This window comes from Mustela erminea, chromosome 17 (assembly GCF_009829155.1).
Source record: "Mustela erminea isolate mMusErm1 chromosome 17, mMusErm1.Pri, whole genome shotgun sequence".
NCBI lineage: Eukaryota > Metazoa > Chordata > Mammalia > Carnivora > Mustelidae > Mustela > Mustela erminea.
In genome coordinates this window covers 50,794,858-50,818,687 of record NC_045630.1, presented here as the reverse complement: position 1 = coordinate 50,818,687, position 23,830 = coordinate 50,794,858, and positions in this window count along the sequence as shown.

Genomic DNA, 23,830 nt, shown 5'->3' with positions numbered 1-23,830 from the left:
TGAGTCATCCTCTGATCCTAGCAATAGGAAACATACTAAAACTGCTCTAACTCATAATGAATATAGACATAATATAATTAGATCAGCAAATCAAGCAGAGAATTCAAGGTCTAAATAGAAGACAATTAAAATGGTCCCCATTATTCATGCTGAGAAACTGATCTTGGACAGCACACACATTGCAAGAATTATTATGAGATAAAAGGGCAAACAGCCTGCACAGTCTGACCAAGAGCACATTCCCTAACATGTTGTTGGAAGAACTTTTAAGAGAGAAGAATTAAACAGTAGAAAATGGATTCCTTCTGTTGAAGCAAGAAATTTATTTGTTAATATATTTAGAAACATATAGAGAAGGTTTATTAAGCACCAGGAATAATCTAGATGCCTGAAATAATGTACAAAACAAAAGACACCATCAGCTTAAATTTCCCTTTACTCATATGCATGTCAAGGGTCACAGCTAAAGCCTGAAATCTTGGTCATCAAATTCTCCTTTAAAATTAGTTACAAATAATTCTTAATAAATCAAATGCTGAAAAATATACTCAAAATAGAGGTAAAATAAATGTTGAGGGAAATAAAGTGTTTAGAAAAGTCAAGCAAAATGACTTAAATATGTAATATTTTCAAGTTGTTTTAGCCCAGTTTAATTTGGAATTTAATTAACTGTTTTGTTTTACTTTGCTCAATCCAGAGTTTTTTTTTTTCTTTCAGTTCCCTTTGCTACAAACATATTGTTAAATAAATAAATAATCTGTTCTATTACATTTTTAAATTAATTTAAGCTTCTTTTAAAATTATTGTTGTCATTTGGCCCTAAGTACTTTCATCTGATGGCAGGTGCTGAGTGCCTGAAGGTGTGAGTGGGCAGGGATGTAGACGAAGAACTTTATGTGAGTACAAACACTGCAGTAAAAAGACAAAGGGAGGAAAATGAAAGAAGTACTGAAACCTGTACCTTTTCTGACCTACTCTTTGATTTAATTTACATTTTATGAGAATTTAGAATATGAAACTAAATTGTCAATAGGAAAAATATAAACTTGCAAAAAAATCATTACAACATAATCTCCTGATATGATAAAGTGCAGTGAATATTTTTATTAAAACTCAATAGTTTGCACTAAATAGATTTTTCTGGGAAAAAGTTACCATTTTTGTTTTTTATTCAATTTTTATGGAATAATTTTTTAAATAATCTAAATTTCATTTGAAGCTTTGTCCAGAGCTAAATTTTTTAATTAATATCCATTTCCATAAATGTATCATGTAATTCATATTATTTTGTCTTTAATACTCTAGAAGGATTAGACAATATCAGAAGAGAAGTATAGAATTATTGTTGAATATTAAATTTCACAAAAACTTGAAACTTTTTATTATTAAGAGCAAAGCATCTATAAATGAAACAATCCTTACTCATAACAACTATGATGTCCTAAATAGAATGCCCCAGAGATGGTCAGGACCAATCCTTGTTTTGCAAAAGAAAAAAAAAATCTGTGTTTGGGACATTTCATGACATTAATGGTTTAATCCTAATTAAGTGATAGAAACTGAATATTAGACAAAGTAGCTCCTGAATTCTTTCTACCATATTGCCATAAATGTAAGGAATGATCACAAATTTGGATCAGATTTTGGATCAAATCCCAAACAGATAGGGAGAAACCTGATGGGAAGGAAAATATCCTTCTTTAGGTATAGGAGATAACTTCTTATTTCTGAAAAAGTACTTTAAAAAGTACTTAAAGTACTTAGCCTGTGGAGACGTTGTTCTGAGAGTTCACACACGCCAGCGAGGTCAAGCCTCGCCTGAACCCCCATGACGGAAATACCTCTCACACCCCCAGTAGAGCCAACGCTGAAGTCCAAGCGCCAGAAAGAATTCTCCAAAGCTCATGTGTCTCGTGGGGCTACAATGGTTTCCCGTGAGCACACTCTCAGAGACGGAACGTGTCCAGGATTCTGTTTCACGGAGAAGGAAACTGATTCCAGAGAAAGGAAATCGGGCGATCAAGGGTAGAATGAGGAGAAACATATCCCTGGACATACGGGTCTGTCTCAGCAAGCTCTACTCAGATGGAACGACAACTCTGAGAGGCGAGACCCATCCAAATTTGATAAGCAATCATAAAGTATTTAGTTTTCCAAACATGACTTTTTAAGTGATCTTCAATCCTGAGGGGCCTATGGTGGCTCAGGCTATTAAGCATCCCACTCTTGGTTTTGGTAGGTCGTGGCCTGTGCTCATAGGATGGAGTCCAGCCGCAGGTTCTGTGCTCAGTGTGGGAGTCTGCTTCAGATTCTTTCTCCCTCTCCTTCCCCTCCTGTCCCTCCTTGCTCATTTGCTCTCTCTCTAAAATAAATAAATAAATAATTCCTTTTTTTTTTTTAAAGGCAATCTTTTTTGAGATACCACCTCACACCAGTTAGAATGGCCAAAATCAACAAGACAGTAAACAATAAGTGTTAGAGAGGATGTGGAGAAAGGAGAACCCTCTGACACTGTTGGTGAGAATGCAAGTCAGTGCAGTCACTTTGGAAAACAGTGTGGAGATTCCTTAAGAAATTAAAAATAGAGCCACCCTATGACCCTGCAATTGCACTTCTGGGTATTTACCCTAAAGATATAGATGTAGTGAAAAGAAGGGCCACCTGTATCCCAATATTGCAGCAAAGGCCACAGTTGCCAAACGATGGAAAGAGTCAAGATACCCTTCAACAGATGGTTGGATAAAGAAGATGTGGTCCATATATACAATGGAGTATTATGCCTCCATCAGAAAGGATGAATACCCAACTTTTGTATCAACATGGATGGGACTGGAAGAGATTATGCTGAGTGAAATAAGTAAAGCAGAGAGAGTAAATTCTCATGTGGTTTCACTTACTTGTGGAGCATAAGGAATAACATAGAGGACATTGGGAGGAGAGGAGAAAGGAGTTGGGGGAAATCAGAGGGGGAGATGAACCATGAGAGACTGTGGACTCCGAGAAACAAACTGAGGGTTTTGGAGGGGAGGGGATGGGTGGTTGGGTGAGCCTGGTGGTGGGTATTAAGGAGGGCATGTATTGCATGGAGCACTGAGTGTGGTGCATAAACAATGAATCTTGGAACACTAAAAAAATAAAGTTAAAAAAACCACAAGGAACAGGAAAAAAAAGAAAAAGAATTTAAGTTCATTGTTAGCTGCTTAAACTATACCTTGAATGGAAGGAATACACACAACTGTCATTATAGTTATTTTTAGGTAGAGCAATTTAAAAAAGCAGAGTAGAAATAAGGAGAGATTTATGTGTTTTACTAAAAATACTTATGGATTTTTTAAACCATTGGTGGTGAAATTTGAAAAATACCACTTTGTTTAAAAATTAGTACAATGGCCTTTTTATTCACCAAACTATGGAAAGAGCCAAGATGCCCTTCAAGAGATGAATGGATAAAGAAGATATGGCCCATATATACAATAGAGTATTATGCCCCCATCAGAGAAGATGAATACCCAACTTTTGTATCAACATCAATGGGACTGGAGGAGATTATGCTGAGTGAAATAAGTCAAGCAGAGAAAGACAATTATCATATGGTTTCACTTACTTGTGAAGCATAAGGAATAACAAGGAGGATATTGGGAGATGGGAGAGTAGAAATGAGTTGGGGGAAATCAGAAGAAGAGACAAACCATGAGAGACTGTGGACTCTGAAAAACAAACTGAGGGTTTTGTAGGGGAGGGAGATGGAGGGTTGGGTGAGCCTGGTGGTGGGTATTAAGGAAGGCACATGTTTCATGGAACACCACGTGTGGTGCATAAACAATGAATTCTGGAACACTGAAAAAAAATAAAATAAAGAAAACAGCAATCTTTGAAAAAATTAAATGATGAGAATGAATTATAAAATATGGAACAACATTACCATTTTTAAATAAAAATGTAGAGGTCTGCAAGTGTGAATCGACAGATATGAAAGAAAAAAGCCATATCTATAGTAAATACTGTTAATCACCCATACTGATGTGACTCTTTTTGGCTTAAAACTTCCAACTACTTTACCTTAACTTGTTCCATTATTTGGTTCTCAAAAGAAGGTGATATTTAATTGAGAAACATAATGTGATACTTTTTATAACGTGACCTAGAAAAAGTAGGGTAGATGATGTCACAATTGACACAAAGACTGCTGTTATCTGCAAACCCTAAATTTCGCAAAGAATAGAGGCAATTTTCTTTAAGAGTCTCATTTTAAACCTAAACTTAGGTAATTTTTTAAGGGGCAAATTGGTTTACCAAATTTCCATCTATCTTTTCTCTTGGTTCCAATAAAGATTGTTCCAAAGTGAGAGTTATTTAAACAGCCTCCTCTCTTAGGGCAGAGCAGAGCCTCTCTACTTCATTTGTAAGCCCTTACTTCAAAACCCATCCAACATTGCTTTCTTCAAACTGTTTCTGGTGCAGCTGATGGAGACAAGAACTTTCACATCCTACTCTTCTAACAATTTGGATGACTTCTTAACTGGAAATAGTTAAGCAAAAATTGAAAAGAAACTTTACTTGCCTCCCAGGAAGTGAAAAAATATATTTTTTTAAACCACAACCAAAAACAAATTAGAAAAGGCATTACTTCTGTTTGCTTTTGTTTGCTTTTCCATATCCTCAGAAAAAAGGACCTAGCAGGGGACAGGCTAGAACCAAGGGACGATTGAACAATAAGGAATCATAAATTTAAAAAGTGGCTATGTACGTGTATGTATTTATGTAAGCATGTGTATATATGTATATGTTTATACTTGTATATATGTGTGGATATATAAATATATAATATTAAAGCAGGAAGAAACTTTAGAAAGAGAAACACAATAACATTTTCCCTGTTTCATTATTGTAACCAAAGCCAAGTTATGTTGGATTTAATCCAATTAGGTCTATATATATAATAAAAATACAAAAAATTTCAAAATGTTCTGAAACAAACATGGAAGCATATAAAATGCTGGTCCTACTACTTAGATACATTGATATTTCCGATTTCAGTGTCTCATTAGGAGTTGAAGGTGCAAAGTGGTCTCAGACTTTATAAGGCAAATTAAAAAATAGATACGTAATAAAGGTACAGTGAAAGGTCTAAGAAGATTTCCTTACAGCCTTATTAAATTTGTTTATGGCCTATTTGAGAAGAAAAAAGTTATTAACCATATCAAATAAATTGACCTCTTTTGATTTTTAGAAATATCTTGTTTCCTATGAATCTCAAAACCCTAATACACACTTTATCAAATCGTCACAGTAAAATAACTGGGTGATGTGAAGTGTTTGATAAACAATTAGAAAAATTAAGACTATTCATGGTTTTAATTAAATAGAAATTGAGAGATACTGAGCTAGGAATAAAATCTAGTAATCAGCTTTACAATGCTTGCAAGTCTATGTAATATTCATTCACAACTACAAATTTCAGCACAATCATGAGTCCTACACAGCTGAACAAAAACATCATAGGTCTTAAATATATTTGCTATTAAAGATTTAGTGTTGGTGCGTGAGGGGTTGAAATAGGTGATGGAGATAAAGGAGGGCCCTTGTCGAGATGAGCACAAGGTGATGTACAGAAGTGTCGAATCACTATTGTACACCTGAAACTACGTTAACGAGCTGGAATTTGAATGAAAACTTAAAAAAAAAAAAAAAAAGAACTCCTTCAAGTAAAAAAAAAGAAAAATTAGTGTAATGTCTGATCTAACACTTGATCATTTTTTTTTGTAAAGCCACCTCTACATGTTACTTTTGAAAACATTTTAAAACTTTAAATCTCCTTACAAAAGTGGCACATAGTAAAACCCTGTTTCCTTGTTAGATTCTTTCGGAAAGTATGGTGCCTGGAATCGTTTGGGGCTGTAGGAGGAAGAGAGTTCAAAATTTCTGTCATTCATGAGCTCTTCGGTAACATCTGCCCTGAGCGAAAACCTCCCACATAGAAGTAATGGTAATAGATGAAGGGAAGGGAGTAGTAGAAAGGTCCATTGACTGCCATTCAATTTACTGAAATTGCCCACTTAGAATACTTATTTAGACATTACAAGCTTCACTTTCTTAAGTGTGAAGCCTGAGTGCATCGCACTGACATGAGGCATAGGGGCTACCTCCCACCACACTGCATTTGCAGGAAAAAGGAGACGATATACCTTGAGTAAATAGACAAGCCACATGGAGGCACGTGCCTGTGATACACAGCGGCCACACATACATTTGTACCTTCATCATGAGGACTGGGGGGGGGGGGGCGGAGAGGTTGGCCAAGGGAGCAAGTTAAAAGCAGACTGTCTGACTGTTTAATTTGTGTGAGCATCTGGCCCTTCCACATGTCAGAAGCCTGGCTAATGGAATTACATTCCTCACTGAACATTTTCAAAACAGCCACATTTATTTCTTCTTACAAACATCTCCTTAAAATAATTTTTAGTTTGTTTGTTTATGTGAGTTATCTGGAAAATTAAATAACACATCTTGATGTTCTTAAAAAATACCTCCTTTAAGCTTCATACAACATTTTTGAGAAATAGAAGGATTAAAATCCTCCATGTGTGAAAGAATTTAACTAAAGAATATCATTCTCTTCTTATAGAGCATAATTTTCCAGGCTGATAGTAGCTTTTACTTGGCAATTCAGAGTATTGTGAATTTAAAGGCTTCTGTCCAAAACTAAAAAGTATTTGAAACTGAAATGATCCAGTTTCCTCTCATCCAAAGGACAGGTAGACCATAAATAACAAATATCATTACCTTGGTCATGGAGCAAAATTAGTCTGGATAAATGTTAAGTGTGTAAAATACACTAGAAAATTTTTCTCATATTATTGTCATGCTTCTTTTGTTATGGACATAGGAAATCTATGCAGTTTCTCTTGGTTACCATGTATTCTATAAAGTGTCTCATTAACATTTACTTCGGTTTTGGTTAACAGGCATGCAATTTGGGCTAGCACAAAGAGAAAAAATATTGGAATATTATCCAGATCCTGGTTTTGAATTTTAAATAGAATTGTTCTGAGTGCTCTATCCCATATTCTGCGGGCAATTCAATAGCCTCAGCTCTATGTGAAAATTTGCAGATTTTACACCATCTTCATGTCCTGGTACGTATTTAATTCTCAGTTTAACTTAGTTTCTGCCCATTTTCCCTCCCTCCCTCTACAACCCCCACTCACGACTACACAGATGTTTAATTAACCCTTTAATTTTCTCAAAACAAACATATAACAACAAACCTTCATAAAAGGCATTTTATGGTGGTACAGACTTGACAGAGTTCTGGGTTACATTAGGGATAAGCTCACGGTAGCACTAATGGTTATAAATATTAGATGCCTCTGTTCGTAGAAGCCATTTAGTCGCACAGGCATGAAACTCAGGTCTCTCCCTCAAGACTTTCTCACCTTTGTATTTCCCTTACTTCATTAAGCAGAATAATTGAGCTCAGTTCTTTCCACTCAGCTCTGGGGCTTACCTTTGTATAAATGCACCCTGATAAAGCACATCCGTCTGATTTCCTTCCACCTCAGTTTCTTAAATGGAAAAGAGCAATAAGATAATTGATGTTTTTTCTTTGATATCAGTGTTACTCATTATAGTCATTGGGGCTTTCTCTGAAATATTTCTGATTCATCTCCATTCCAGGCATGTGGTAGAGATGTACTTCCTGGACCCTCTGTGATTAGGTGAAGCAATCTGACTAGTGCAGAGCAGTGAGTAGTGAGTGGTGAATGACACTTCCGAGCAGAGCCATTTAAATGCCATTGCAAAACCCTCTTTCTTCCCCCTGGCATGCTACCAACACTGCTTGTGAGGGGCTGCCTCAGTGTACCTGAGTGGCTATGAGAAGGAAACACTTCTGCTGACCCATGGTAGACACACTGTATAAGTGAGAAATAACCCATTTTTGTCTGTACTATTTGCTATCACAGCAAAAATGATCTATTCTGACTTTACTTGCTATTACTATGCACATATACAAAGAAAATGTAATTCCCTTGGTGTCTGGAAAGAATTTGACCTTCCTTAAAGCCCTCACAGGATACGAAGCAGAAGAAAAAACCAAAAAAAAAAAAAAAAAAAAAAAAAAAAACAACTCCACCTGACCACTAGTGATATCTAGTACCTTCAAATTTATTTATTTATTTATTTTTTTCCTTTTTAAACTGTTTCTTTCAGGTAGATTCGCAGACTGGGGAATTTTCTCTGGGACGTGGTGATGAGAGGTTATAGGTCCCAGATCTACCCTCAGTAGCTAATGGTACTCTCTGGTCCTTGCTGGCCCTACAGAGATGATATTTCATGCTGACTTGCTTAGTGTTTCCTCTGTGAGTAGAAAACCACCTGATAAGCAAGCTCATGGGAGCAACAACCTCTGGAGAGCTGAACTCTTCTTCCTCAGGCCTTCTCTGTATATTTTCCTAAGTTTAGATATAATTCAGATTTAATCCTTGCCAAGTCTCCTTGCAACCTCCAATTTAAGGATCAGTTGCCCTCAGTAAGAACAACCTCCCCCTTCTCCCAAACTTGACAGCTAGCTTCACTGACTTTGGTACATTTCATATTACTTGAGATAGATAAGAGATTCTGGGCAATCCTTTCAAGAAGCACTCCATACCACCGTTTTTTTTGTTTTTTTTTGTTGTTGTTGTTTTTTGTTTGTTTGTTTTTGTTTTTGTTTTTGATGTGGCCATCAATGACACAGTAGGGTCATTCTTCGAGAAAGTCTCCTAGCAGAAACCAAAATGCGAATGGGACAAAAAGCTCCTTGGTTTTGTATTTTCTTTGAACAAGCAATATAACACACATCCTACTTCTGGGACTTAAGAAAGAGCAAGTGAAGACAGGTGTACCATGATGTTTTCCCCACTTTCAGGCTCTTTCTCTCATAGTCAGTTAGATCTGGGAGGAGTGGTCATTCCATTTCTGCTTCTTAACTGATGTTTTTAATCAACCACATTGTTTCCCTTCTGTAGGGCTGAACTAGACTTCCCAAAGAACTAGAACTCAACCTGTAAAACCATTAGAAATCCCGTTTGTCCTTCTCTCTTACTTTCATATTGGTCCCCCATCTTTATTTCTCTGCAAATTTACTTCATTTTAATTTTATTTTGATTTCCTTCTGCAAATGTAATTTTAAGTCTTCTTCATACACATTGTCTAACAAAGCACCTCCTTCCCAAAGTTGACAACCTCAACTTCCAAGTTGATGTTAATGAAAGTCAAATAATCAATCTAGGCTGAGTAGAATTTCAGAACCACAGCTTCAAATTACAGGAACAGAAGGAACAGAATTGTCTTCGGTTTTGCTTAAGTCTTCATTCTTTCATTTCTATGTCATGTGAAACTGTATTACAAAGGAAATATGACTTTAAAATAATTCATGGGTGAGGAGAATAGGTTGAAACAAAGAGGAAGAGGGTGTCTGGGTGGCTCAGTCCATTATATATTCAACTCTTGCTTTTGGCTCAGGTCATAATCTCATGGGTCATGAGATGGAAGCCCGTGTGGAGCTTTGTGCTCCATGGGAGTCTACTTGAGATTCTCTCCCTCTGTCCATCCACTGACTCACACGCTCTCTCTCTCCCACCTCTCTCTCTCAAATAAATAAATAAATCTTTTAAAAAATTGAAGAGGGAGAGAGAGACAGAGGAAAAATGAGGGAGATTAAAAAGGAGGCTATCTAGTATGAGTAACAGAGAGAACACAGAGTTGTTTATTGAGAAGTGAATATCATAATACCCAAAGGAGTGGGAGAGAAAAAATTTGAATAAATCAGGAATATGAGACAGTCAATTGGACAGTCAAGAGAGCAGATAAATATAGGAGCCTAGAATGTATACAACAGATTTGAATGCGCTATCTTTTTCTTAAATTATATTTTAATTTCAAATTTTTATAATTTCTTTTCTCCCAGTTCTCCACATATATTTGTAGTTCCAACTATATTGAGTAATCGTACTTAAAGTTCCCTAACACAGTCGTTTTCATTCCTTCCTTTACCTTTCTAGTTGCTGTTCCTTCTGTTTCTAACACCCTCCCCATCTGTTTTAAATATTAGCTCCAATATATCTTTCAGGAATTAGCTAAACATTACTTCTTTTATCAGCATTCAAGTAACAGAAAACACTACTTTACTGGCTTAAATAATGACAGAAATTTATCAGCTCACAAAGCTGGAAATCCAAAAGAAGGAGATATTTCTAAATGAGTTTACTCCAGTAGCTCCAGCTCAATCAATTTCTTCTTGTTTCTCTTGGCTCTAAATAGCTCTGTGAGTTGCTCTAATTCTCAGTCTTTATAGACACAAAATGGCTATAGCATTTCCTGGATCCCACTGAAGGTAGAGACTGGCATTCAATATCTGAGATAAAATTATTATGCAAGTAAGCAAGGAAGAACTGTCTTTTTAGGCAGATGCTTCCTGAGAAAAGTTGATTCTATATAGTGTTTTAGGAAACATTGAATTCAGAGATCGGTGGACTTTCAGAGGTGAGATTATTTGTTGGCCATTAGTTAAGACTTGACTTTGGAAATATGTCTCCTGGAGTTTGGTTCTTCCTGACTTTCCAGTGTTCTGGAAGTGGGGGTTTGTCTTTGATTAGTTTTCAGAAGTATCATGAGTGAGGAGTATTGTCTTTGATTAACTTAATAAATTATAACTAATGACGGGACATTCCTTGTTACAATAGCTGCAAAATATTCAGTCTTTTCTAAGAGTGTGGGAACTGAAAAATTTGCATTTTATATCTACAAACTTCAATGTCCAAAGAAAGAGAAGAGAGTCACTTCTGGAAACTCTCTAAGAAGATCATAGAATCTCCTTTCCTAGAAATCCCTATACTAGCCTGACTTTACATCTTATTGGTCAAAATCAGATTGCATGCTTATTCTTGAATAAATCCTTGTGGATTTGAAATATTTTGTACTAATTTGTGCTAAGAAATTACTTTTTCAGGAGAAATCAACAAGGGAAAGGAAGTGCGTATCACCTGATTGGCTTGAACAAGTTATGTCCTTCCCCTGCAGAAGGAGTGAATCCAAGAAACAACATAGAGGAGGTGAGCTGGATATTGAGAGATGATAATATTGTTCAGCATATTCCTCTAGGAACCATCCTTGAATTATCTTTTGTCATTCTTACAGGACACTTATACAGTCAACTCTAAAGATGTGAAATACCCAAACAAGGGAGGTTTGTCACACTAAGTTCAGAGCCCTGGTTAGGAAAATGTACATCCTTGAAATGTGCATAAGAATCTCTGGTTTGACCTCCTCCCCCTAATTTTTAATTTCCAAATCCCACTGAATTATTTGAACACAAAAAATGGGCCCACTTCTCCATGTTAAAAGCTGGGATTCCCATTTTCATGAACTTATTAGAGAAGACAAGTGCTTCCATCATGAATTTCTTCCAGCCGTGGCTATTAGACCAATAACTGGTGGTAAGAGCCAAAGAGGAACATCCCAATCAAAGTGAGTAAAAAGAATATACCATCAACGAATGGCAAAGGACCTTGAAAATACAGTTAGCAGAGTCTGGGAGAGTACATTCTGAGATCACAGCCTGAAGGTAATGGGTAAAATATAAATTACAAATATATAAAATATAAAAATAAATATTTAAAATATATAAATTGTGTTTCTTCCCAAATTCATGTGTTTAAACCTTAATATGCAATATGCCTGTATTTCGATACAGGGCCTTATAAGAAGGAAATTAAGGTTAAATGAGGCCATACAATGGGATCCTGATTTGATAGGAAAAGTGTTCTTATAAGAGGAGACACTTGAAAGCCTGCTCAAACTTTCTTTCCCTGTATATGTACAAAGAAGTGATCACACAGAGAGAGGGTAGCCACCTATAAGCCCAGGGACCTCATAATGAAATTTACCTTCCTGGTGCCTTGATCTTGGACTGTTAGCCCCTGTAACTATTGGGCTGTAAATTTCTATTGCTTAAGTTACCCAGTCTGTTGTATTAAGTTAGACAGTTCTAGCACACTAATATACCCATGAACTAGGTTATAGGAATCGCTATGATACATGTATAAAATACAAAGGAAGAACGAGCTCTGCAGCAGATCCAGATTATAGTACAAGCATCTCTGTCTGAAGCCATCTGACGTATCAGAGTCTACTGTTTGGGAGGGATCAGTGGTTGGGGTAAGATGCTGTGCAGGGGTAGTGGAACCTCTCTAGGCCAGAAGGTAGGGGTGGAGTGCACCTGTAGATCCTGCCCAAATTTGTGACTTGGTAAATCCAATAGAATATACCCCATGCCTTGGAGTTCTGGCTTCTTGGTTATTAAGTGTTTCTTGTTCAGATACTCTCTCCATGCCTGGACCCAATAACACAGAAGTTGATTTTCAAAGAGTATATAATTCTCCATTTTAGTTGGTATGACTTACTCAGAACACTGGGGATCTGGATTATGATTCCCTAATTGGTCATTGCATAAGCCCTACACAGCATATACCTCCCAGAACCTTCTCCAGGATGAAGTAAATATTCCCTGTTTGCTGGGAGTCCTGCCAAAGGACAACTGTCACTATCGGTCCTCTCCGGCATTCTTCATTTAATAACTGATAAACAGAGAGGGAAATACCTAGATCCCTTGCCATTAACACAAGAATCCCACTTCCCACTTCTAATGTCCCTGTGAGGATTAATGGAGGCCTTTATTGGAAAGATTTCACAGTTGAACATCTGCCTAGTTCTGCTTCCTTTCTTCCTTCCGCAGCGTTGATCCCCAAAACACTCTGTAATAAACATCCTACATACTAATCTCGACCTCAGACTTTACTTCCCAGGGATTCCATCCTATGTACAGGTATCAATAAAAGTGGTTTTTGTGAATCAATCAATCAATAAATAATTTATTAAATAAATAAATAAAAAGTGAATCAATAAAAGTGGTTTTGTGAGCTGCATTTATTACCATGTCATCGAAGGCTCAAGCCATACCCAATTTTATCTCTGTAAAATCAAAGAAAAATTTAAGTTTTATATGTAATTGCATTCCAGTGGCAGAATAACTACAATTTAAGTGCTTATTATCTGTGAAATTGACTTTTAAAATAGTCTGACAGCTTTAAACATCAAACAATATTACAATTATTATTGCATGGAATGTTTTCCCCTTTACTTTTAGTACCTGTGGGATCCAATTCATTAATAAATATATTTTGATTTCCAAAAAGGTTGAACTAATAATAATTTGAATACCTGGAACTGAGGTGCTAAAAAGGACCATTTTCCTTGAAAGTTAGGAAAATAAGGAGCAAATATTAATCCAAGATTTTTTTCTTTCATGCAGTTCTCCTCACTAAGGCAAAACTCATAGATTTACTGATATCACTATTGGAAGCATTTTGATGGGTCTTTGTAAATATGTGTCTTTTTAGAGACCTAGACTCAAACATTTAAACACAATAAATAAATAAATAAATAATGTCTAAATTAAATAATATTTCTTGCATATAACTAATACAGATTCAACACACTAACCCCACAAGTATGAAAGATAGTGCAGGCACTGATTTTGTTAGTGAAGTTAACTTTTATGCTTACCTCTCCAATGCATTTGCATGCCAGATTCAGAAGCTCTATTTGCATATTGCACTGAAGATTAACTAGCCTGCCACAGCTCTGAAAAGCAGAAGAGAGAACAAATCATTAGTATCATTAGCTTAATATATTGTTTATGACAATTCCAAAGAAGGGGAATATTTAAAAAAATCTGGAAACCGCAGAACAGAAATTAGAAAGAAGTGTTTGTTTTTGAACAGAAGAAAATTTGTTTAATAGTTTACTAGCTCAAGTAGCTCAGGAAAACAACCAAGGTAATTCAAATAGTAAGTAGACGTTATTTGGGGAGAACCAGAACATTAAAAGGAATGAGTCTTGATGGTCACATTACTCCTGCTCCTTCTAAATGGTGCTGCAGACTTGTTTGTTTTATATACTTGTTGGAAAAGACTTTTAAACATTAATTTGTGCTGTAGTAAAATTATATTATGCAAAGTGCTTTAAATGCTGAAGTTTAGTGTGATTAAGCTGTGCCCAAACTATTGTGATGTTACAGAAAACTAGGGAAGTTATCTTCAGTAAAAGAAACCAAGAGCTTGAATGCTCTGCCCACAGATTATGATTTGACTACGTGTACGTAGGCTTATGAAAAGAATTTTAATGAAAATAAATCTAACAAATTGATTTAAGAATTTTCTGCAGAATTCAGAGCAAGTTTACTTCCATGTCACTCTCCCAGAATTTATAATAAGTCACGTGGAATATCAGCTACCCTCTCAAAGACACAGACATATCCGTCATGTCTCTATTGACACACTGCCTCATGGATTTCAGACTTTTGGAAGGAAAGTACCAAGTTCGCCATCCAGGTGTACAAATCACTGATACTTTGTAGACTACATGGGCTCCTCCGCTTTTCTCATATCTCCAATCACATCCAATCTTCAAAGCCTTTTGCAAAATCCCCATCGTAGGAAGCATTCTAACTTTTCCTCAATAAAAATTTCTTCTTGAAATTTTTATTACATTAATGTCTGTACTGCACATGTGAGCTTTTAATGTTAGCCTATTTTATCACTACCTGATTCTCCCATTTGTGTCTAATTTGTCTCCTTGAAAGCAATATAAGTAATTTTAAGACAAATGTTGTGCTTTCTATCTTTGTATCCCTTAATGCGTACTGGAAACAGTAAAAGTCCAAAAGTATTTGCTGATATATTGCAGAAATACTCTTTTCTCATTTATGTAAAGTTTGAGACATCCTGAAACTAAATAATGAGGTGATAAACTTGACATATAAGAATTAATTTGTTATCTCTTTTTAATGGAGCTCAATATTATAAAAAAATGTCAAGGGTAGCTTCCTCCACTTCTCAGGCTCTTTTAATTTTTCTTCATTCTATTTTCCTTCTTTTTTTTAGATTGCGCAATCTCTATCAATCTATCTCTAGGTTTACTGAGTCTTCTACCCGTTCAAATATACTGTTCAGTTTCACTTTACATTTCCCATTATTGTGCTTTTCAATTCTATTGTGCTTTTCAAATCACCCACTAGACCATCTCCATCTACCCCACCTCCAGCAAACATCAGTTTGTTCTTTATATTAAGATTCTCTCATGGGGGTGCTTGGGTGGCTCAGTCGGTTAAGCATCTGCCTTCGGCTCATGTCATGATCCCGGGGTCCTGGAATCGAGTCCCACATCAGGCTCCCTGCTCAGCGGGGAGCCTGCTTCTCTGTCTCCCACTCCCCTGGCTTGTGCTATCTGTGTGTGTGTGTGTGTGTGTGTGTGTGTGTGTGTGTGTGTGTCAAATAAAAAAATGAAATTTAAAAAAGAGTCTCTTATGGTTTATCTCCCTCCCTTTTTAATTTTTCTTCCTTTTATGTTCATTTGTTTTATTTCTTAAATTCCACATGAGTGAAATCATATGGTATTTGTCTTTCTCTGACTGATTTGTTTTGCATAGCATAACACACTCTTGCTCTGTCCACATCATTCCTTTATTTCTTTCAGCACCATAGCCATTAGTTCTCTGAACATTTATCATGGCTTGTAACGGCTATTTGGAAGTCTTTTTTTGTTAAATCTGACATTTAGTCCCTCTCATAAGCTGTTTTTGTTGCTAGCTTGTTTTCCTGTATGTGGGTCACAATTTCCTGTCTCTCTGCCTGTCTCATAAATTTTTTGCCCAAAACTGGGCAATTTAGATAATACATGGTAGCAGTTCTGCATCCTGTTTGCCTCCCACCCCTCCAGGGAGCTTGTATTTGTTGTCTACCTGTATTTGTTTTGTTATTTAGTTAAGCTTTCAGTAAAATTTATTTCTCGCACAACTACAGCCTTCATGTCACTTTTCAGAGAGTGGACTTCAGGCATGTCTCCTGAGAGAACAGTATTAGTAGGGTTGTCTTTCACTCTCTTTTCATAATTTCTCTGTTAAGTTGTCTACTTCATTTCATATTACACCTACAAGTTAGACCCCATTAATTAATGGCTGGCTATTATTTTCAGCAATGCCCTGTACACATATTTATCAACAATCTGCTTCCGTTTACTTCAGGAAGGGGTAGTTTTTGAGGCCAGTCTGAGATTTGTTCTCACCCTAGCAGACCTCTTATAAGCTGTCTCATTTCCTCTTTCCCTGTTTAAATACCTGACCTGAGGTTTTATTTATTTACAATTAAGTATTTATTTACAATTACAATTTTCCTAGAGCACCATTAGCTTTGTACTTCCACATACTCTAAAATAACAAAATCAGTTCCTTGGGGGAAAACTTCAGACATATGTGTTCTTATGGATTATTCCACAGTGAGCAAAATCTCTGAGTCACTACTCTGGACACTGAATGAGGCAGTAGCTTGTCTTTTCTGCAGTGGAGCCTCTGTCCTATGAGTAAATTGGAATGAAGGCTATCAAGGCCTCAGAATTCTTCTCTTGCATAGGATGGAGTGTAGCCTCCACCCTATGGAGGCGGGGGGTGTTACGTGTGGAGGAAGGGAGTCCCTGTGGCCTTTTGACCACATTCACCAGGAATTTACGTTTTTCAACTTGGAGGAAGTAAGAAATGCTGTGACTTGCCCCTCCCTAACACCTGATTAGGAGCTGAGGGGAGAGGGAGCCCCATTTCTCAACTACACCCTCCCAGAGTTGAACTTCCATCAAGCTGCACTGAGACTAGAAGAAGAGGGAATGAGCTTTGACTCAAAGCCACAAAATTTTTGCCATTTTTATTGAGGTTGAGTAGATTTTCTTGAATAAATGTTTTTTAATTTGCTCTATGCACACAGGGAAATTTCCAGAGAAGATAATTTTTTGTTTTTGATCTTACAATTTTCACCAGCTTTCCATAGAGCTCCTGTCACCATTGTGGAAGTGGAACCTAAGGCAGTATTTTCATTTCTATATTAAAAATGTAGAAACTGTGTATTTTATAACTTCCTAAGTCCACTTATCTAGTGAGTGGCAAAACTGAAATATGAATCTAAGCATTCTACAGTGCATCACTGCATCATGTTGACTACTGAGACAAGGCATGTGTGTGTGTGTGTGTGTGTGTGTGTGTGTGTGACCTTAATAAATGAAGAATAACATTGTTCCCTTTATTTAATATTCATTTACTCTGCAAGTCATGAGTTAGTATCATCTATGTGCCAGCCCAGGTCCTGGAAATAATAACTATTAAGATGAGCAATATCTCCATGTACCTTATGCTATAGTAAGATTGATTGTTGAAGGAATATCTATTTACCTTTTGCTAAGCTAGATTTTGTTGTGAGTATATTTAGTGACTATGCAAGAACCCTACTTCAATGTCCAGTGGATAGCTCAAATTTACCATGTCCCCAATTCTATTATCAAACATTGCTTTCCCCAATCTCTTTCTACACTAGTTTCTTCATATTAATAAATACAATAACTCACTTCCTGGATTCTCAAGCCATGGAAAAGGGGTCATTTTGGTTCACCCCTTTCCAGAGCCCCTAACAATTTCAATTCTTAAGAAGCTACATAGAGTTTTTAACTGCAAAATACATTCAATCATTCAATTATTGCCCAATTCAATGCACAAAAAAAGTGCACTCAATTCCCTTCTTCACCAGCAGTTCCCCAGTCAAGTATCTCTTCTTACACCATGATGGCTTCCTAACTGGTTCCATTCCTTTCACTTTTTGGAACATACAATCCATTTTCCACATAACAGCAACTGAGATCCAAATTCAAGGTCCCTTTCTTGATGTATAAGGCCCTTTACTATTTAGTCTTTACCCACCTTTTCAGTTTTGCTTTTTACCAAGTTCTGCTTGTTTGCATGTCAATCCTCTTCTTATTTCTCAAGTACTTCAAATTTATAATCCCATGGGGCTATATCACACATTAATTTCCTGGAAAAGTCTTCACTAGTATATTTCTGGCTGACTCTTCCTTGATCCCCAGTTCTTATTCCAATTCTCACAGAGGTTTTAGGAGACCAGTTACTGTGATGTATACCCCCGATACTATTTATACTTAAAAAAATTACTTCTTCATATATTCTTGATATTCTCTTTCAATACACTTAAATCTATCTTAAATAATCCTATTTACTGGTGAAATTTTATGTCATTGCCTCATCTTCCTAGATAGTAATAAGGCACTTAAAAATACAAATTTTAAAATAAGTAAATGAGTGATTGAATAAATGTGTAAATGAAATAATGTTCTACAAACTTCATGTTGAGAAATGTCTTTAAAAAGTCATATTAACTAGGATTATGCTACCTTATAATATATAATTATTTGAACATAATAGAAGTTTGTTTTTTGTTCACATTAATTGCCAACCAAATATTCCTGACCGGTTCTAATCCAAGTGATCTAAAGAGATCTTCAGAGATCTAGAATCCCTCCATCTTAAGAACACGTGACTTCCAAGATTATCAGGCTTTTCTATATCAAGTCAGTGGAAGAAAAAGGAACACGTGGAGAAACTGGACCTTTACCTTTACCTTGATCCAATGCTGACAAGCTTCACTGTGAAAATTACTCATACATTAACAATTAGACACAAAGGTGGATGAAGCTGCTTCCAGCCACAACTTTGTACAATGGGATACTCATGAATATCTTAAATCCTGGAAATCTCTCCGCCATTATTTTTTATGATTATATGCTTTTTAGTTATATCTTTGTATTTTCTTTGTCAAGCTTATAAATGAAGTTGATATGTAGAATCCCAAATTTACTATATTATCTTGTTACAGGAGCATACACAGAGACACTTACAGATAACATCTGGCAAACTTAATGCTTCCATAGGAAAGGCCTCAAAAGCATGATTTATTGCATTAACATCATCATTTTCTTTATACTATTTTTCTTCATTTTATTTCTCATTTGTCCTGGTTTCTTTAAATGATGAAATAAAGTTCCATTCAGAATACATACAGGAGAAATAAAAATATATTAAAACATCTATAGCAACATATGCAACTGCATGTTTAAGGATAACTACATTTGAAAGGTAAGTTTATAAAAGAAAATTTTCAGAAAAGAGAAGAATTTTGGTTCTTGAGCACTTCCGATTTCTTTTGCAGGTTCTGTGTTATTGTCACTGGTGAGTACCATGGTCCTTAGGCACCAGGACACTCCAGTGTGACATATCTTTATACCAGTCCTTCAGTTCTTTTCTCTACTCAAGAATGTGTTCAGTGTTCACTTTTTATTCTATGGTTAATTTACAGAAGTAATGATGTTTCACTTCCCTCTAACACCACCCAAAAATGTGTTAAGAGCTTATTAGTTTTCAGTATGGCATGCTGGATCAATAAACAGGTAAATTAACTTTTTTCCCCCCTCAATTTTATCCTCTCTAAGGGGGAATAATAATAATGGCTTCGATCTTATAGTTATTTAAATGATAAATTCATAGTCTGTGTGAAACAGCAGAGTGCTTAGTACTTTGTGTAGTCCACCATTTAAAATGACGCACAATGTTTGCTGGGCTTATTTATTTATAGTACTATCATACTGTACTTCTGTGGGAAGTGCTAGAGCCCTTTTACTGAGTAATCCAACTTCGATTTCATAACCATCTATAGGAGGGGAAATTGTAGCAACTTGTTTTATATTAATTAATTTTCTCCTACATCCTAAGCTACATTAACAATACTAATAATGGTGATGAAGAATTTTATTTTGTTTTGTTTTCAGGTAGAAAAGTTGCAAAAATGACATTACCCCATAATGAATGGAAGCTGCTAGGACTTTGAATCCCTTACAGTTACGAACTGATTAAAGGGCAAATTTTTTTCTCCTCCAAATCTATACTTCATCTTTCCCTCATAAAGCTCATCACTCTGTCCACCCAGAGCTAGTCAAAATGCAGATTGAGGGCAACATACTAAAACTGCTTTCATTTCTAACACCAAGTATAAATTTGGGGGTTTCCCGAAACTACCCACAGTTGCACTGATTCACTAGAAAAACTTATAAAACTCATTCAAGGGCATTATAGCCATGGGTATGGTTTATGACAGGGAAAATATACAAATAAAAATTAGTCACAGGGAGAGGCAGAATCTGGAAGTGTCCAAGTCTGAAGCTTGTGTTGTCCCCAGGAAGCATTACCATCCCAGACCAATAAGTGACAATGTACACAGAGTATTGCCAACCAGGAAAGTTCACCTGAGTCTCAATGTTCAGAGTTTTTATTGGAGATTGATCACGTACACATAATGGGTTAATGGATTACCCACGTGGTCGAACTCAGTCTCCAGGCTCACTGATTAGTGCGTGAACCAGAGTTCCAACCCCAAATCACAGTTGGTCTTGCTGGCATGGCCAGCCCTCATTCTTTGACCATTGGGTGTAGTCAGTCTCCAACTGAAACAAAAGTACTTCCCTCTTATGTAACATAGTTACCTCTTAGAAAGGACAAAAGGTCAACCTCTCCTTGGACAAGGCCAAATTCTTTACTATGCAGTGTCACCTTCAAAAGACTGCTGATAGTCTGTGTTTATGTCAACTTTTGCCCCTGAAACATCTGATTCTATGTTTTACATCCAAACTTCCCGGGAGAGAAACCTGACTGTTTGTTTTGTCACTATAATGTAGGTCATGTCGAGATTTCACCTAAACCACTTCTCCGAAGATTTCTAGTTTACAATAAAATTTATTAAAATAATCATTGCATGCATACATAATATGTATTTACCTATTTGCCTAAAGTTAATTATTTTATGTACTACTTAGAAAACATTAATATATAAAGCAGGCAAAAGAAGAAATAGTCATTTAGAGTTTGTCCATTGATTTTACTCTATTATTATATCTTAACTTTTTGGTCCAAATCATGGTTTATCCATATTTAACTCAGTGAATGGAAAAATGCCGCTTTCATCAGTAATCCACTTTCATGTCTAACTTCTCTTTGAGCCAAAAAGACTTTTCTTGTGCTTGATCCAAATTATTCTTGCTCAAATTTAAATGAATTTTCTTTGTTCTTTTTTTAGCAGTCAGATCAAGCACTATATGGGAGAATGAAGGTAACATAAAGCATTACTACTAACCATTTCTCAAGTACATCCAAGTCACTTTAAATTCTAATTCTGTCTTCCCATATTTTATCCATTCCTCCCACATGGGGTTATAGCAAATCTAATAAGAGATATAGAGTTCACAAAACTCTCAAAAATATTCAAAAGTATGCCTTTTAACAAAACTACATGCAAATGGGTTGTTTGGACTGTATTTTCTTAAGTTGTTCAATGTATACAATAAAAAAATTGTCTCCATACTACACAACAGGACATGGAAACAACTATAGGGTTGTATTTTTTGCATCCTCAGTTTCTAAATTTTAGAAATGTTATGATTATGTTGCTAAGCAATGTGCAAATCAATGGCTCCTTGGGCTCTTGTATCCTTTGGAAGAAGCTATATTTAAGTTTGTTTATAATGTATTTTCCTAAATGTAAAATATCGTCAGCACTGTTAGAACACCTGGCTTTAGGGTCATCTAATTAAATTCATTATAAACACATCATTAGGAACGTTTATTTTCTAACTATATTATGTGAAATATAATGTGTGTTTGTGTGTATGTATATCATACTATTTTTATGTGTATTTATGCTAGATGTGGAATTTCTGAATTTCTATATGTGAACTTTCAAGTGATTTACAGGAAGAACTGCTGATACTTGATACCTAACTGAGAAGGTCTAACCATTGAACTGAGCCAGTGACCCTTTCCACCAAGTCTTTGCTAAAGTCTTTTCTTCTACACAGTCAGGGCAAAAACCTGTCAACATTTCCTAAAGTTTCAGTGGGGCTTAGAATAACTCTGGTTAAGTCCTGGAAGTTCTAAAACCCCAGAAGTGAATCTTCTAGGAATTCATAAATGAGGTGCATTAATATATTTTACCTGCTCATTCTTCATGCGCTCTTGAATTTAATGAAATATTTGTTGAATGCTAAGTGCATTTTAAACAGAGGTCATATAAAGGGAATTCTTATATAACATAATTCTTCAAGATACTTACATTAGGTTTGTATATGCTAATAAAGGTAAAAGACATTGTGATTGCTTTGACCAAAAAAAATATGATTAAAGTATTAGTGTATGAAATAGCAAATGAGATAAGAAAATGAAGGGGAAAAACCTACTGAACATTAGGCACTAAGACATAAAATGATCTTGTACATTTGGGTAAACACAAGGACTACAGTGTGGTTGTAGAATAGTTTGGGAAAGCAGAGCAAGTAGAAGAAAGGCCTTTTATATCACGCCACTCCCAGCAGCAATGAGAGAAAGTGATCAACTTTGAGTTTGTTGTTAAAAACACCAGTATTGAATTTAGGATAAGTACATTAATAGCAGTGAAAGTGATATATTGGAATTGGAGACAGAGGTGGTTAAAAGTAACCCTGTAAGCAGGAAAGCCAAATTGGAGTGCAATTTGGAGATGTTGGGGGTTATTAAGTGATCCCATTAAGAGATTAGTGAAAACTGGACTAAGTAGCTCTGTGTTTGGAGAGGAAGGTTTATTAAGTCTGTAAATAAGAGAATATGATATTCAAAAATTCAAAAATTATTACTAAGCCATAGCAGTCACTAATACTGTTCACTGAACATGTCTGGGTCTCCATTATGTGATCACATGGAACAATGTTATGTTCTGGACCCTTGTTTTGGATGGTAAGCCAAAGGTATTTTGCTTTTGCACTGGAGCATTTATTTAATTGTCAACATAAAACACTTTAGTCCTTCCTTCCCTATAGCCACTGAACAGCAATGCACAGTTGCACTTTGCTCCAACAGCCTGTGCTCCTGAGAAACTAAGATAACTGGAGCGCCTTGTGGACCTGCAATTATCTGTAGCAGGAGTGAGAAATAAACTTCTGTTGTTCTAAGTTCTAAACCGTGTGGAATTCGAGTTATTACCACAGCATAATATAGCCTGCTCTGACTGATTCAAAAGACATTGGTGCAAAAATCACCCTAATGAACCAATAAACCAAAATGGAGAGCTCACAGGCAGACATGCATACAGATCTACTATGAATAGTGTACCCCACAAATCAATGAGAAAATGAAAGATTGTTTGGTATAGAAAAATTATCTCACTAACTAGATGAATATAAAACTGGACCCCTACCTAAGACCACACTAAAATGGAAAATCTAGATGGCCTAAAGATTTAAATCTAGAATAAGTGTTCAGTAGAAGAAATGTTGGAAAATTACTACGATCAAAAGAAAGCCAAAAAATAACTTCTAAGCAAAATGCTCAAAACACAATCCAGTAAGGAAGAACTATAGAAATAAATTTGAAAATCAACAAGAAAAAAACCTGCAATCCAAAAACAAAAATAAACAGAGGCACATCAAAACCTTTCCAGCAGAGAAAACCAAACAAAATGACAATTAGAAGATGTGATGCTCAAAATAATACTTATTAGGGAAATGCAAATTAAAGCAATAAAGACATATCACTTTATTCCTATTAGAAAGCTATCTAATACCAAGTGTTGGGTAAATGTAAATCCTCATTCTCTGCTGTGGAAAGTTATACTGGTGAGACCTTGATGGAAAAGTCTTGAATTACCTAACTAAATATAAAATATTTATAACTTGCTCCTGATCACACATCCTGGCAAGATTTTCACAAAGATAGTTTAGAGGACATGTAAACAGATGCTCAGTGAAGGATGTTTATGGAGATGGGGAGAATAAATGGGTAGAATGTGGTGGCAGTTCTTCATGAACTACCAGGAGGCAATTG